Source organism: Amphibalanus amphitrite, unplaced genomic scaffold, assembly GCF_019059575.1.
Source record: "Amphibalanus amphitrite isolate SeventyFive unplaced genomic scaffold, NRLGWU_Aamphi_draft 000224F_arrow, whole genome shotgun sequence".
Classification (NCBI taxonomy): Eukaryota; Metazoa; Arthropoda; class Thecostraca; order Balanomorpha; family Balanidae; genus Amphibalanus; species Amphibalanus amphitrite.
Window position 1 is genome coordinate 604,666 of NW_024881719.1, and position 15,465 is coordinate 620,130.

General features: G+C 50.5%; 1 protein-coding gene across 2 annotated transcripts in view; it reads right to left on the minus strand.

The window, feature by feature from the left end:
• The window catches only part of LOC122385588, an 82,676-nt gene that overhangs the window by 15,472 nt on the left and 51,739 nt on the right, over nt 1-15,465 (minus strand). The gene's annotated exons all lie outside the window — the stretch shown is intronic.

Below are 15,465 nucleotides of genomic sequence, written 5' to 3' on the forward strand. Positions count from 1 at the left end.
CGAGGTAATGAAAATTAAGTACCGCTTTTCTGTGAGCCAGGGAAGCCGCAACGACAGCCACCGGCGGGAGGCGACCCAGCCAGCCATTTTATCATCGCGGGAACTTTGGTTATTCCCACGCGCAGACGGTGCCACATTCCCGCAGACACAAAGATGCCAACCACGAGCCATGAAAGATTTCCATCAAATTCGTACCGGCATTAAGCTATTTTTCAGAGACGCTTACTAAAATCCATCAACAGGTAAAATGCTCATAAAGCTCGAGTTGTGGTCGTAAGTTCACCTGTGCCCTGCCTCCTTCCACAGAACGGTGAGAGCGCATCCACCTGGTGCACTAGATCTCACTGGGTCCAATGACTCATGCTGCACCGATCGCCCCCTCCTCACCCCTCCCCAGCACGGACAGGACCGTCCAATCCCATTACCGTCGGCAAATGAATACGCCACGGGCCCAGTCACGCAACCGGCTCTCCCGTCAGGGGAGAAGGTGCCCGGCCGAGACGGGCTCCCGCATCGCGACGGCGTGGAAAACGGGCACACCGAGCGCATACATTGGTATGAGTGACAAAACGGTACCAAACAGCGTGCGATTTGTTGATTATTATTGGGAAAGTTCTGCGACATAATTATCACAACTCAAGTTGCAATGTCATGTGATTCAGTCTCGCACTTGTTTATGTACCTATAGCTGACTGAGCTGCCTGCATGCCCACTGCCCAGCCCGGACCATGCCGACACAAACTGTATTTGCGTCACTGTCAATACCTGAGTTGCCGTCGACGCAGTAACGATACCGATCCCTCGTCGCGACTGCGCACCTCCCCTCCCCGGAGTCGATGTCACCTCCCGCTGACGTATAACATACGCAACACGAGACGACGGGACCAGGTCTCGCGGTATTACCCTCGGGAGAGACGAGTGAAGCCGACCCGAGTCCTATTATCCGACGGCGAACAGCCGCCTAAGGTAGCTCTAGCACCTGTATTGAATTAGGATGCGTCCCAGGAGGTCGGGGTAGAAGCTCAAATTGGACGGACACTGAGGCTGGTCCGAACAGAACAGCGGCGCCGGCAGTACGAAAAGACAAAGGTGTGAGGCATTTGTGGAACAGGAAAGAGAAAATGTGAGTCTTATCATTTGATTTAAAAAATGGGGCTCCCATCAGAGAATAAACTAAAAAATATCTTAGTAAACGTTTAGTACCTAGCCACAGCAGAGGCGGAGCCTCCTATTCAGTTGGTGGGGCGGCTGCCCCACAAACTTGCCATTCTGCCCCACCAATAAGCGTTTTGCCCTACCAACTTTAGCTGTTTTCTAGGAGTCTATTGTTTTGCAAATCAAACTTTTTCGCATTGAGGAGCTTTGGAATGTCTGTTAATGCAAAATAGTATATCCGTAATGTTAGGAATTGATGCAGTTTGGCACTTTATTCAATTTGACAATCGGAGATTGTAGGTTCGACGACTTTCTGCCCCACCAACTTCCTAGAAAAGCTCCACCCCACGGTCATAGATACTAGCTCCACCCATGAGCCACAAAGCACATTCTTCAAAGCTTACGGTCATAATGTTGATAAGTATTGGTAAAACAATGTTGAAAGACATCACGCATGTGTAATGAATAATGAACTATTGAAAAATTAGCAAGAGTCAATACTTGAGCGTAGCTTTAGAAGTTGGGAGCCAGTTATACCGCTAAGCTTTGTACGTTTCCTACACCGCTACACAAAAGGGCATTCAAAATTCAGAAGAAAGGCCAAGACAGAGTTATTCACATGAAATCTGTAAACGCATGCTATTGTTCAGGTACACCATGACAAACAACACCTACGAGTTCTGCCTGTCAGCTAGGACCGTTAGCTCGGCTCGATGCACTGACATCCATACAAAACGAGTCCGTTATTGAATACGGACATGAGTCATTACGGATATAGAGGACATCTGGTAAGGCCGGGCCCCTGTTATATACGGTGCATCGCCAAAAACTGCGCTATATGAGTTTCCAGTCGCCGATGCCGACTTTGCAACCGCAGAATCATCGTGCGAATTGGCACGGCACGAGACCATCATTTGCGAGTACAGTGCGGTTGCATGCAGAAATAAACTTTTTCAGTTCATTGTTTGATTGCGTGCATTCACGACAAGCGTAAGCTTGACATGTTATTTGTTTAAAAATGCTGTGTTTTAGGCTTCATTAGCAGCGTAATTAGCCAAATTTTAAGACCAAAATGCAAACAACTATCAAATAAGGTACGTTGTCCTTTTTATAAAAGAACTGTCCAACGTCTATAGTCATCACAAACCGCAAAAGCTGGTTTGGTGGTAAGAGAGGAAGGCTCAGTCTGCATCACATGGGGGTTATTAATCCAGCTACTTCGTAAAACATATGGGCGTAAAACATCTGAACGTTTATAAAATGCCTAATTGAACCACAACCACCTTGCGAAATACAATACCTATACAATTTCTCTAACAAATACGATGTCACGAAAACTATGAAGGCAGCAGACCTAAAGACAAAGTCGGATGTTCCTTGCCGATAGAACGACAGTAAGTTTATCTTACCAATTCCGGTACTTATTTCCCCTGTCTCTCTCGCCTCACCTACCTAGCGCGGGACCACAAAAGGCCCACTTCGGGCAGGCTCCCGGAGCGGGGGTCACGTGCCCCGGGGCGCCGCCGGCAGCGGAGGTCACGTGTCGGGGGCGCCGCCGGCAGCAGAGGTCACGGAGTCGCGGGGTCAGGCCGGAACCTGTGTGCCGGCCGCCGGGACCACACGAGACTGCGTGGAGACAGCGCGGCGGCGACGGCGGCGGCGGCGGCGGGCGCGCGCACCCAGCTCACCCCCTGATCAATAGCGCAGCAGCAGCGCGCCGCCGGCGGCCGGGCGGCACAGAGCGGCGCGGAAGCCGCGTGACCGAGCGGCCAGGAAGCGCCCGCGGCGCACCAAAGACGGCACAGGATGCGCGCATAGAGCCGACACCGGCAGAAGGGTGGCGAGGTGATGACACTCAGCCCGGGAAAGGATACGGAACAACAGCTGTGAGAAATAAGGAACAGAATAAGAGAAAGATGTAACAGCTGAAGTTAAATCCTACGACATCTGGCGCCGTCATAGAACTAAATTAACGCCTTTGAACAATTCTGTGAGCTTTACTGGCATGTCCAGTGACCCGATGACCTTTCCCAGCCGTTCATGATAAATGGTGGAAAGAGGCGAGGCCGGCAGAAAGTCAGCTGCTCGGCAGTTCAGCGCAGTGATAGCTGCTGTAGAATAATGACGTCTGGCATGCAAAGGGCAGAGCAGGTAACGGTTCTCACTGATACGACAGGATTTATGCTCAAACAGCCTGATTTCGGTCATTGCATGATGAGTGACTCATACTCTTTCGTCAAGTCAACTTCAGTTTTAATTGTTTGGTATATGGAAGAAAGTGATCTAAAATGGACACGGTACAGTACCTAATATATTTTTATAATGGGAAAGAAATGTATTATTGTGCTTTAGTGGGGAAGTGACTAGTGAGTAGCGAGAATCATTTTTGTTTTCTTTCTCCCAATGCAACGCAGCATTTTCTCACTCCGATTCCTAACAGGATCATTATGTATCATCTTTTGGCATCGGCCTATATTTTTCCCTCCCAGAACATGTCCTAATCTCTTCATCTGGGATAGTAGACAATAACGATCAATATCCTTTACAAAGTGGGTGTCGTTTACGCCTACGAACTTTCCACCATAACCAATGATGGAGTGAGCGAATTAGGACCGCTCCCGTGCGAGGCTGTCATGAGGGAGCAGGAGCACCTCATAATAACCAGCTCAGCGTATTAAAGACGCGGCACAGACCGGAGAGAAAAATCGCACGGCTCAGTGAGAAACCTAAAATCCACCAGTAGGTACATGTAGTATGTACAATCTTCATAACAAGCAGGGAACATGGGAACATGGAGTCGAAAATGGCGTCGGTCACTGATCTGCCACCAGCCAAAGACGGCACGGCGAGCCTCGGCCGAAAACACTTCACGGGCAGGGAGACTGGCCTCTGTACATACGCCGAGGGCCCTTCTGAGTCGCCGAGGGAACAGACACTCCCGTCGACGTCCAACGCTATCGGCCGAGCAGACCCCGGCTCTCAGTCTCGACCATCTTAGGGAAAGGCAGGCCATCCAGCCCACCACATCAACAGACGAGATATCCTTTCAGCAATCTCTTCAGTGCGCCCGCCGGCGCTCAGGATTCTGCCCGGCCGCGGGGGTGGCTGGGCCGCGGTTTATCGGTCTATCTCCCTATGACCGGACGGCGCCGCGTCCCGGTCTGCAGAGGGCGAGCCATGCGCTCCAGTGCGGCTCTCCCGCCGAGACTACTCGTGGTGCTGGTGTCGTCAGCCGCTGCCAAAGGACGCGCTCCGTCACTCCAGAACCGCGCTGCACGGCTGACATGACTGCACAGTTGCGGTCAGTGGCTAGCCACGCATTCCGTCCCCACCCCGGCCCCCACGCACGCCCACGCGTCGAGCGGCGATCAGTTATCAGTCACGGTGGCTGCAGTTCGGCCGGTCTTCTGACGATTAGGTGGAGCCGGGATGGAAAACTGCAGTATGAGAATCATTAGTTGTCAGAACCTCATGCCGCGACATGGAAATTCCCTTTGGCGACTATCAAAAGCCTGGTGAACCGGATGGAAAGCCAGTTATATAACGACGGCGCTGGCACCGAATGGCGTATGGGCGTCGTACTTACTACGTCGGGAGCGATCCATGAAATCCACCCTCGGATTTTCTTTTTGTGAGAGTTGCAGTGAGAGTCAGAGTGCGAAATCTCACCTCACGGTGACTGGGAGGCTCACGAACCGGCGGCACGGCTCGGCCTTCCGCTGACCGTGGAGGTCGTTTGTTGTGCTCCCAAGCACAAATAAACGCTCGCCGACCGAACAGACGTGATTAAAGCTCCAAACGTCTCCAGACGCCCAAATACAACAGCCGGAATGATTTAATGGAAAGTAGGGGAGAGTGGGGTAATTTGGCCGGTGGTGTAAATTGGCCGCCCCCACCTGTACGAAAGCTGATAAAAGTGAATGAAATAACTTTAGGCTCTATTCATTTGTCGTCGGCAGAACTAACTCGAGAACAAATGTCAAAACTTTCGCCCTCTTAGTTTTATTCAAAATTAATAAAAGGTGAATTTCGTTAGAAAATGGTAACTTTTACTTCCGTTTTAAAATTTGTATAACATGTAGTATTTGGGCTGTAAACGAATTCCAACATTATAGCGCCATTTTTGAGGGTGTTCAGCGGTTCCAAGAGCAATTTCATCTAGTTCTGTACAGCCATGACGACTTTATAGACAAAAATTTTCAGAATGGCAATGTGGGGTTATTTGGCCGGGACTAGCGGGGCAACTTGGCCGGTGCGCTCAGAGTCACTATGCTGGGACGGCCGAGTTGTCATGGTCAATTATACCATAAAGGACATAATTCATGACCAACTTTGACTACCTTGATGCCATATTTCCTATTGGACAGCTGTAAGGGCATGTGACGTCATCAAAGGTTACCTAACGCTTTTTTGCTAATAAATACTTACAGAAAAAAGATACAGCCGCGCAAATGGTATCATTGTGTTCAGCTCGTCAAGGCGCATCGAATGATATACATGATGACCTTGAACTCACGTAACCTTGAGGTCAAGCGACCTGAGGTAACGTGACCTGAAGCCAACCTTTGACCTTGACCTCTCGAGGTCAACACATACATGTTTCGATGCGGAATGACAAGAGAATTACGATGGTGCTTTTAGTTTTGGCCTAGCTTGATTACTTCAAAAGTTATTCGTAAAAAACTGCCATCGCATCTAGAGCCGCTATTTTGACTATTTTCGACCCCTGTGACGGCTGAGTCAACCTCCAAAATGCTTCAAATGCGTCGTAGGACACGCGTCATTGCTGAATGTGAAGCTGACTCGCCTATAACAAAAATCATGGCCTCAAACTAACACCGGCCAAATTGCCCCACACCCCCGGCCAAATAACCCTGCTAGTGGGGCAATTTGGCCGCTTTGCAGACCTTTGTAATACGTCACAATTTCAATATAAGTAGTTACTCCATCATTTCAAGTTTACTGTCCAAGAAAGTAAAATGTATGCCACACCTGTCAGCGTTGAGAAAATGCAGAAATGAATTGTCGATTTTTAGTTACATCGTTTTCTAAAAAAAGCGGCCAAATTACCCCACTCTCCCCTAATGCTTATACTGTCAGCGGTTCAGAACAGCTGGCTAATGCACTGATGACGAAATCTGACACATTTATCCAAAAATACATTGATGCCTTCGACGTATTCTTTTCATCGAATGAAAGACTATCCAGACCTCCTATATTTTGTTGGCTTGTTTGCTTGCTTGCTTATTCATCCATTCACGCATGTTCCCGTCAGGATAGTAAGAATGCAAATATAAGTCCATAGGAAAAAGGGATGATAATCAGTAAACGCATGTCTTCACAGCTGTCTTCTATTTAACTTTGGTAATTTTATCTAGATTAATTCTCGGAGGGAACGAATGGTGACATCTGACCTTGCTGCGAATAAACGAAAATCTTAGTTGGTATTACAGCAAAAGCTTAGCTAGGACGTACTCAAATAATTTAACCAGGCTATGACGGAAATGGGAGGACAGTAATCGCGCTTGATTAGTTACTGAAATGAGCCGACATTAGTTTAGCCGGGTGGCGCTAATCCCTCACTGGCAGGCCGACAGTTCTCTGTCTGCCAGTCAGACCGTCCGATAGGACCAATTTCTCACCAGAGAATCTTCAGCCACATGGCGCATATGAGGCCTTCTCAGATAACGATAATTTATGGATGCAGTTTCAAACTAAAACCAAATTAGAACTAGAGCGAAATCAGAAATGATGAAATTCCATCAGCGTCCCCGTAATTACATGCCAAGGATCAAACGAAATTCCAACAAATCTCCGCCACGTCTGAACATGCCACTCCGCGACTTCAGTCGGGCTCAAAGTCCCTCCCCGGAGCGGGCCGACGATGACTCACCTGCGCCCAGTGCAGTGCGGGCGCCACGGACACCAGCTGGGGGCGCTATCGGGCCGGTACCGAACGGCCGCTGCGGTGGGCTCCTATCTGTCCCTGTGCCGAGACAGCCCGGGTCGCTGCGGGTCACTCCACGATCACAAGGCGCTCTTCACTGCCGCTGCTGCCGGCACTGCGACAGTACAGCGGCTCCAGCGGCCCGCCGCCCCTGCACGACCTTTAAACAGAGGCACCTCCAGGTCTGGCAGACAGGGTGTCTGCGCTAGCCGAGTCGCTGCTTTTCACTAGCTTTATTGAGCTTCACTGCAGCGTACGTCAAAATGTGTGCTCGGGTTTACCAAAACCAATATTCGATATTCGATTAGTCTCCCCTCTGTCGAGCCTGGCGCCGCCTCTGGCACTGTCACACTCGGCCGGTGAGTCATACTCGTCCTTCCCGGGGCTGCGGCGGCGCGGCGCCGGCCGCCGAGGCCGACGCCCAGCGCACCTGCCCATACGAGACGGCGCACCGCGCACGTGCGTGGCAACAGCGCGATGACGCATCACCACTCGTCCGCTGCGCAGCTCACGCACGCGCGTGCCCGGTGACAGGCGCCCGCGGCACCAGGCGTCCCCAGCAGGTGCTGTCCGGCCACGCCTCCCCGCCCCCTCACGCTGCTCCCTGCACCGTATGGAGCCCCTCGTGCCCCGGCACAATGGGACACGCTAGCTTCACTCGGTAATGATCCTCCAACCTGAGGCCCATTCATTCGCTGGTGAGGGGGACGACTCGGTATGATGCAGGCGGCGAACGATGAGGCAGGCGGTTTACTCGGATACTCCACCAAACACCACTGTAGGTGAGGCGTCGATATCGCACAAAAACCCAATCCGATGCCGCAGGCGAGGCGGCGGCTCCAGGCGCATTGGCACCCCGTGATGGATTGTTCTGTGAAGCTGATGGACGGCCCGGCCCACCTCCGCTCTTGTCTGTTTATCTGACGTCTGCCGTGCTGGGGCCACATTTCAGCTCATGGGGAAAAGGAAATCGGGATGATGATCAGAAAAATAAGGGAGCAAAAGTAGCAAAAGTTGTCCTTTCTACGGACAAAAAATAAAAATAACCTTTACAGGCATGAGCACAAAGCAAAACTGAAGAAAACAACGAGTGTTTGGACCTAAAACGCAACAATGGCAACAAAATCACATTGCTGCAGTTTACCGCCAGCAATGTAAACCAGTATACGAGCCTGGCGGCCGTCGAGGCCAGACTACAATCCGACACGGTGACTCAGTCTGCTGGAGGGCCGCCGAGAGAAAAATCCGCTAGGTGCGCTGCGCGAGCGGGACCGGGGAGAATGGGGAGGGGAGCAGTGCAGCTCGAGCGAGCTGTAAAAGGCCCAGCTAGACAGGCCGGTTTGTCCGAGTGCCAGTGACACGGCCATGACGGAGACGGGACAGGGATGGTGAATTGAGACAAGTATGAGACGGAGACGACGGGACAGGACGGAGACGAGGCGGAGACGGGGCGGAGACTGAAGGGGTAGGGACGAATACGAAAAGGAAATGTAACCAAGTATGGACGAAGACATTCGTAGGGTTGAACAAACAAAAATGAAAGGGAGGGCCGCGATGAAGCGGAAATAGAGTGGAAACTGGATTCTTACAAACTGTGTCTAGCCGAGAGGTGACAGCGAATTACTTCGAAGTCTCGTTGCAGTCCGCAGTTCGAGAAAACGTGCGCCACTGGAAAGTCAAAGATGACTGAGCTACACGTGAATGAGAGAGGGGAAGCGTAGTGACTTTACCGGCGAACGCGATATATCATCTTGCTTGCAATGTGTTGTAAAAAAAAAAACTACAGCACATCCTGCTGAGAGGAGAAGGGGACTTACCCAAGGACACTCCGCTAAACGGTAAACGCTGTAAACGTGTGAATAATTCTTTCTCGTTACATATCATTGCTTAGCTGGTAAGAAGCTCGTTTATGTAGAGGCATCAAATCATACTAGCTACGCTAATACCCTTGCCTAAGAAAGTCCCACGGATCTAAAACCTACCAACTGATCCGCTTCGTTCCCCAATATTGCGACGGCCGGATCCCTGCGTTCCCCCAATATTGCGACTGCCGGCTCCCTGCGTTCCCCGATATCGCAACGGCCGGCTCCCTGCGTTCCCCCGATATCGCCGATGTGTGTAGTGGATCGTAAGACCACACGGTCTATAACGGCCCGCCATTTCACACAGCAGCCCTCCGTCGGCTCCGGACTCTTAGCAGGGGCTCTCCCGGATCGGTTGGTGCGCTAATCGTCCAATTTCTCCGGCCCGCCACCCGGCGTCGGCCCGTTCTCCGCCAAATTGGACGACACTGGTAGCCCAACAACGGGCCCAACTTTGGCCAGATAATGAGAGCGCTTTTGTATTGATCGGTGAAGATTGGTTCCCTTTGCCGTCACACTGATACTATCCCTGTTATTGATGACCGTGAGATACGGGGCAGCATTGGACTCTGGGCATGAGTTCGATAGATTTCCAGGCAGACATGATAAGGAATTAATTGAATCATCTAGCGAGTGGCCCGCGTGCGTGCAGCGTGCTTTTCTTTAACTAGCACATGGTTCAGCATTCAGCAATCAGCTCGTGCTGGCTGTTAGTGAGACTGCAAATCCATCCAAAGCACTTAACTTACGGCAGAGCTATTTCCACTTATCAGCAGGCTTTCTCTGTCAGATCGTCCCCCCCCCCCCCCCCCATCTTTGTCCTCCTCAGTGACTTCAGTTCACCAGTAAACCCCGCTCACCAGCTCCCGCTAATCACTGAACATCTCATCCCTCCCTCCCCTAATCCTCGAATGGAGGCTGACTCACCCCGGCCCACACATCACGTGATATGTCCGTGCCATACGCGGACCAACTGCGGCTTTGGTCACGTGCGCAGTGAAGGCCGATGGCGGTCAGGTGTGATTCTAACTAACTCGGAGCTTATAGTGGATTCGACAAGCATTGTGCAGACATACATGGACCAGCGGCATGGTATGGACAAGACATTGCTGCGCATCATTACCTATCGTATTCAGTTTTTGTAAGAAAGGTGTTCAGAGAACAAGCGCGGTCGGTACAGAGTGGTGTCAGAAACAGTACCTAGCTAGGTACCTTATAACTACTCAAAGATGGCCTTCCCCGGAGGCCCGCGGTACTCTATAAGGAGGGAGCATACATGCATGTGGTCGCAATAACGACGCAAAATGTTTGTCACCGAAAACCGAATAGCAATAAAAATTTTGGGCGTTGATGAAGTTAGTCATGAATGGACTTAAATCAAATGCGACGTTTGTTTATGGAAAACTTTTCCAAGGCTCCAGCATGCCAAAATCTCCCGTTACTTTAGATTATATCGTCGTCGTCATGCTAAATGCGCGCAGGCGTGTTTGAACGATCTCGAAACAGCTGTTTCCGTGGCTGACATTACCGAAACGTCCGATATCTTTCGTTTCAGCCCCTATCAGACGGATCACATCGGCAATCCAATATATTTGTCATCAGTGGACGGCGGGGCGCAGCCGACGCCGGCTCCCCGGTACAGTTCTCTCGGAACGGACGTCATTAGAGGTGGTGCCAGCCCCAAGGGAACAGGAGTTTAGCGGCAGTCCGAGCAATACATCAATTATGCGTCGCTCAGCTACGATAGCAGCGGCATGTTCCTGCTCAATTTGTTCCATTTCGTTTCCTTCAAAGTTTTGTTCTAAATTTATCTATTATCTGAGCCTCCTTATTTCGTTCCATTCACTTTTCCGCAGCTCTCTTGCCATTTCATTCTCACTCTATTCTATTATCGCTACTTCTTCGCTTTGTTTCGTTCATTTCACGTTCCGGCCCCGACTTTGTCCCGTCCCATTCCCGTCCCGTTTCCGCCCATCCTGTCCCGTCCCATCCCGTCCCAGTCCCGTCCTGTCCCAGTCCCGCCCTGTCCCAGTTCCGTTCCGTCCCGTCCCGTTCCGTTCCGTTCCGTTCCGTTCCGTTCCGTCCCGTCCGTCCCGCCCCGTCCCGTCCCGTCCCGTCCCGTCCCGTCCCGTTCCGTTCCGTTCCGTTCCGTTCCGTTCCGTCCCGTCCCGTCCCGTTCCGTTCCCGTCCCATTTTCCTTCCACTCCCTTCCCTTTCTGCGTCATCCCGTTGGTTGTATTTCGTTCTGTTGCTGGCCAGCTCTTCCGTACGCTAATATACGACTGAGTCGGCCGAGGGCGTAGCCGCGCTAACGCTGATGAGAGATGGCTCCAGCCATCCGTCTGAGCGCCCGTTTTGTGGTCGTTAATTTGAGACGGCGGAATGATTTCCAGCGGAGAATCCGGTGGATGTATCTGGCTGCCAGCCGGCGGACAAAAAGGTCGCCCGCTAGGATGGATGGGGTTAATGGGCGGGGTAAGACCAGTCCACCGGGGAGAAATGGACAGCACTGGTCCATCTACTCCTTCCACAGTGGAGCAGCTCCGTGATTCTGCGACTTTTTACGCTCCCAGATCTACGGCGTACTATAGATCCGTGACCTAAAACTGACCGTCGCCTGGGGCAGAGATGCCGCTCAGAGTATGTCACTAAATTCTCGTCTGACTGATTGTCGGAGAGTAATTCCTGGCCCCTCGCCTTACCTCATCGATTCCTCCAGTCTACACGGTGGGGGAGTAATATGCACGCGTTGCCCCGGCGCGGCACACCGACTCCCACCCCGTCCGGCCCTCGAGCCGGTTGATCGGAGCCTCGGGATCCCGAGATCGGGTGCAGATAACCGACACAAACCGGATTACCGGGATTGCTGCGCCGGCAGGAGAGCCAGGAAGCAACAAGAAGCAGGCGCACAGAGGGCCGGTCGAAGGAATGGTAATCAGCCGACTCGGAATACTGATTCGACACAACACAGGACGGCAGCACACGGTACGGCCGACGGAATGTAAATGGCGGTAAGGTGTTAAAAACGTGTTAGCAAATGGAGAGTGTTGCTTGAGGCGATATTGAAAGTAGCGTTTTTTAGGCAATGCTTTGTGTGAGGAAGGTACAACGCATTTGATACCAAAAGCGACATACACTTTAACTAGCGTACCTATATCGAGGCACATAACATATGAGACTTAGAGGAGGTCCACAACAATAAAATCCCTAGCAGCTTTATGATGATATCATCAATGAAATGAGCAATGCCTTCTGAACGTCCCTTTCATTCAGCACCTCATGCAAAACGGTAAAATTGTACCGTCCATGCACGAGTCCGGAGGACCAAATACGGCGCGTTTTTCGACACTGACATCCAACAATGAGTTATTACCAGGATATACCTAACAATAGTGCTGGTCTTTCATCGCACGAATGCGGCACGAAGCCGGAGTTAATCCGACGAGGAATAGTGTACGAGCGTCTCGTACGATAAAGCGATGCTAGTGTATGAGGGGCTAGAATTAACAGCGAAAGCTCCTCTGCTAGTGACGACGAGCAAACCTTATATTGAAGGGATGTGATAAAATGATTTGTGTTCGTATCGCGACAGTTCAATAACCACCTTGAGAAAGGAGCCAGAGATGAATCCAGGCTTGAGAGTGGGTATCGGGTGGGTCAAAATGAGTAATGTGATTAATGTGCCACTTGCGTAACGTACTTAAATTGCCTTTGAATTTATGAGGTCAGACACACCCTCTTCACATATTTACCACATAACTATGCGTGACCTCATGTAATGAACTGTTTGTTACTCCATCAGTCAATCGCTCAAATTGTTTTCGAGTGGTTGCATGTAATTTGCTATAAATTTACCCAGATCGCTGTGAATTAATAAACGCTGGGTCAAGTAAGACACGCTAAACAGGGCATGTTTAGCCTTTAGATCCTCACCACCTGCACCTGATGACGATGATGATGCTTTTTGTATTATTATTGGTCTAATTGAAGGCGAATATTCCCTTCAGTCATTGCAACGCTCGAACGTAACCAATGCCTATATGTTTAGCTCACCGCGCCGGTCTGATCACTGCATATAGAACTTAAAACCTCTTACAATATCCGCGTGGTAGTGTGGTGCCTTACAAGTGCACAAGACATAAATGTAACCAGATGTTGTGTATAGGTACAGTCCACAGCAAAAGTTATGTGGGGTTTCAGTCATGGGTATGTTCTGCTTCTGAAGCTTAGGAACGATTAGCCAGACTACAATGAAACTTTGAATGTAGCTTATATGTATCGTCACCCTTGCAGCTGCAACTTTAGCTATTGACATCTTCTTTTCGATCACTCCGCATTAAACAATCGCCAGTCAAAGCCAACCGTTGAGATTGGTAAAACCCTACATTACTTTAGCGGTGGGTACGTACCTACTTTCAAATAAGATCGTTTACATTATAAAGGCCTGGCTACACTATGCGTTTTCTGCGTGCGTTTTTTTGCGAGTTTGCGTGATTTGCGTAATATCGTTCTAGAAAAAAGTTATTACTAATATAAGTTCTTTAATATTTATATAACAGTTAATAAAACTTTTATATTAATTGAAAGTTTATATGAAAACATATAATAAAAACGTAATGTCGTTTCTTTCTAGAACGATATTACGCAAATCACGCAAACTCTAAAAAACACGCAGAAAACGCATAGTGTAGCCAGGGCCAGGCCCTGAGATGCAAACAAACATGGCCATTGACGGCAGACCATCGAGTCGACATACGGTCCGTCCTGCAGTATGACGACCTTAGCGAGCCCTGGTGGCCAGTCAGACAACTAAAAAGGAGGGCGATGAGCAGATGGCAGCACTATACTGCTCGTCTGCTCCATCCACTGGCAGTCCGCAGGGTAGGTACGGAGGAATCCGTTTCGCACTGCACATATTCGGATGCTAGCAGTTTATGAAGTCGGCATTTAACAAGAGTTTTTGTGTAAATATCTCAAAATAATAAGAGCGCAACCAATTCATGAGAAACTGCCAGCCAATGCGGAAATGTGAACCAAATGAGCAGCTGCCAGCTAGTGCTAACCGAATGATGTCCATGGTCAGATGCGCTGATCGGTAGAAACTTCTTGATCAACAATCAGTAGCCACTCCAACATATTTCAACTCCATTCCAAGCTCCGCCTCTAACTAAAACTAACCACCGATCGACGAATCTCTGACAATGCCGGCCACCCCCGGCCCAACTACGGGTCTCATCACAGGGTGGATCTCCACCACCGGCATGCAGCTCGAGCTGTGGGCGGGTTGTTACCTCCCGATATGGTCACGAAGAGCTGTTGGAGCCAGTCGCCGCGAGTACCCTCCCCTCTCTCATTCCCCAGTCCGTCACGGCAGAGCACGTGCCGGTAGTGAGAGGGATGAGGATGGGAGAGCGAGAGGGGATGGGAGAGAGAGAGAGAGGGGGGAAGAGGGAGAGGGAGAAAGGGAGGATGAAAGAGAGACTCGACTACCCCATGAGCGATAAATGGATAGAGGTTGGACAATAGATTAGCGCGATATGAAATTATGCCGAATAAAAACGGCTTTTCTAAATGGTGTGGCACCCCTATACCATTACCTACCCATGACAGCTGTAACGGATAAATGAATTTAATGGGGACACCACTGTTGTGCACGTTCGAGTTCAGATGTGCTCAATGAATCTGTAGGAGGTTATGAAGAATTAGCTTCCATTATTCCAGAGGCAACAGCCAACGCATTTATCTATACAGAGCTATTCGTTGTTTGCACGTCATACGAATGTTCAAAGAAGCACGAACGACGCATCTCGATAGGAGATTTGCTCTCACGAAAACGACCGGTCAGCTATGCACACCAGCTCGTCCCGGCTATCACTTCAATCCCGTGAACCAAAACGGTCTGAATTCGTGTGAGTTGCAGAGCTCACAGAGAGGTATGATCATCACACGAAGCCCGCCGAATAAGGCTCCACCGCGGGGTTGTCTGGGCGCTGGAGCAGAGTCTGTCCCTGATAAAAGCTTTTCAAGATATGTTCGATTGACCCATAGCATGTTCTTTGTTCAGAATCGGGCCACATCCAGCCACTGTTTCCTAACGTTCAGCTTCTGTGTCCGTTCGGCAGCCCCAGAGCCGTGACACCACATCGGCCGGGTTTTGTGCGTGTCAGCCCGGACCAATTACAGCGGACCTTGCGCAGACGCCTGGAGGGAAGGGCTCAGTGCAGACCCGAGCTGATAAACGTACCGGTCCACTCCATCTCGTCCATTATAGATAACCGACCCGTAATGCCTCCGCAGCTATATCGCTGATGGCTGGAGCGACCGTGAAGCACGAACTCGGGGGACCGAATGCCTTCAGCGCCGACAAAAAGCGGTCGCCGGAAAGGAAGATGGATCAGCCAGGCCTCCCCATCCTTCTACTTCATCCAGATTCCAGGAGAGAGAAATAGCATAATTAGAGTTCTTAGAGACTTCCCATGGCGATATCCATGGGAAACAGAC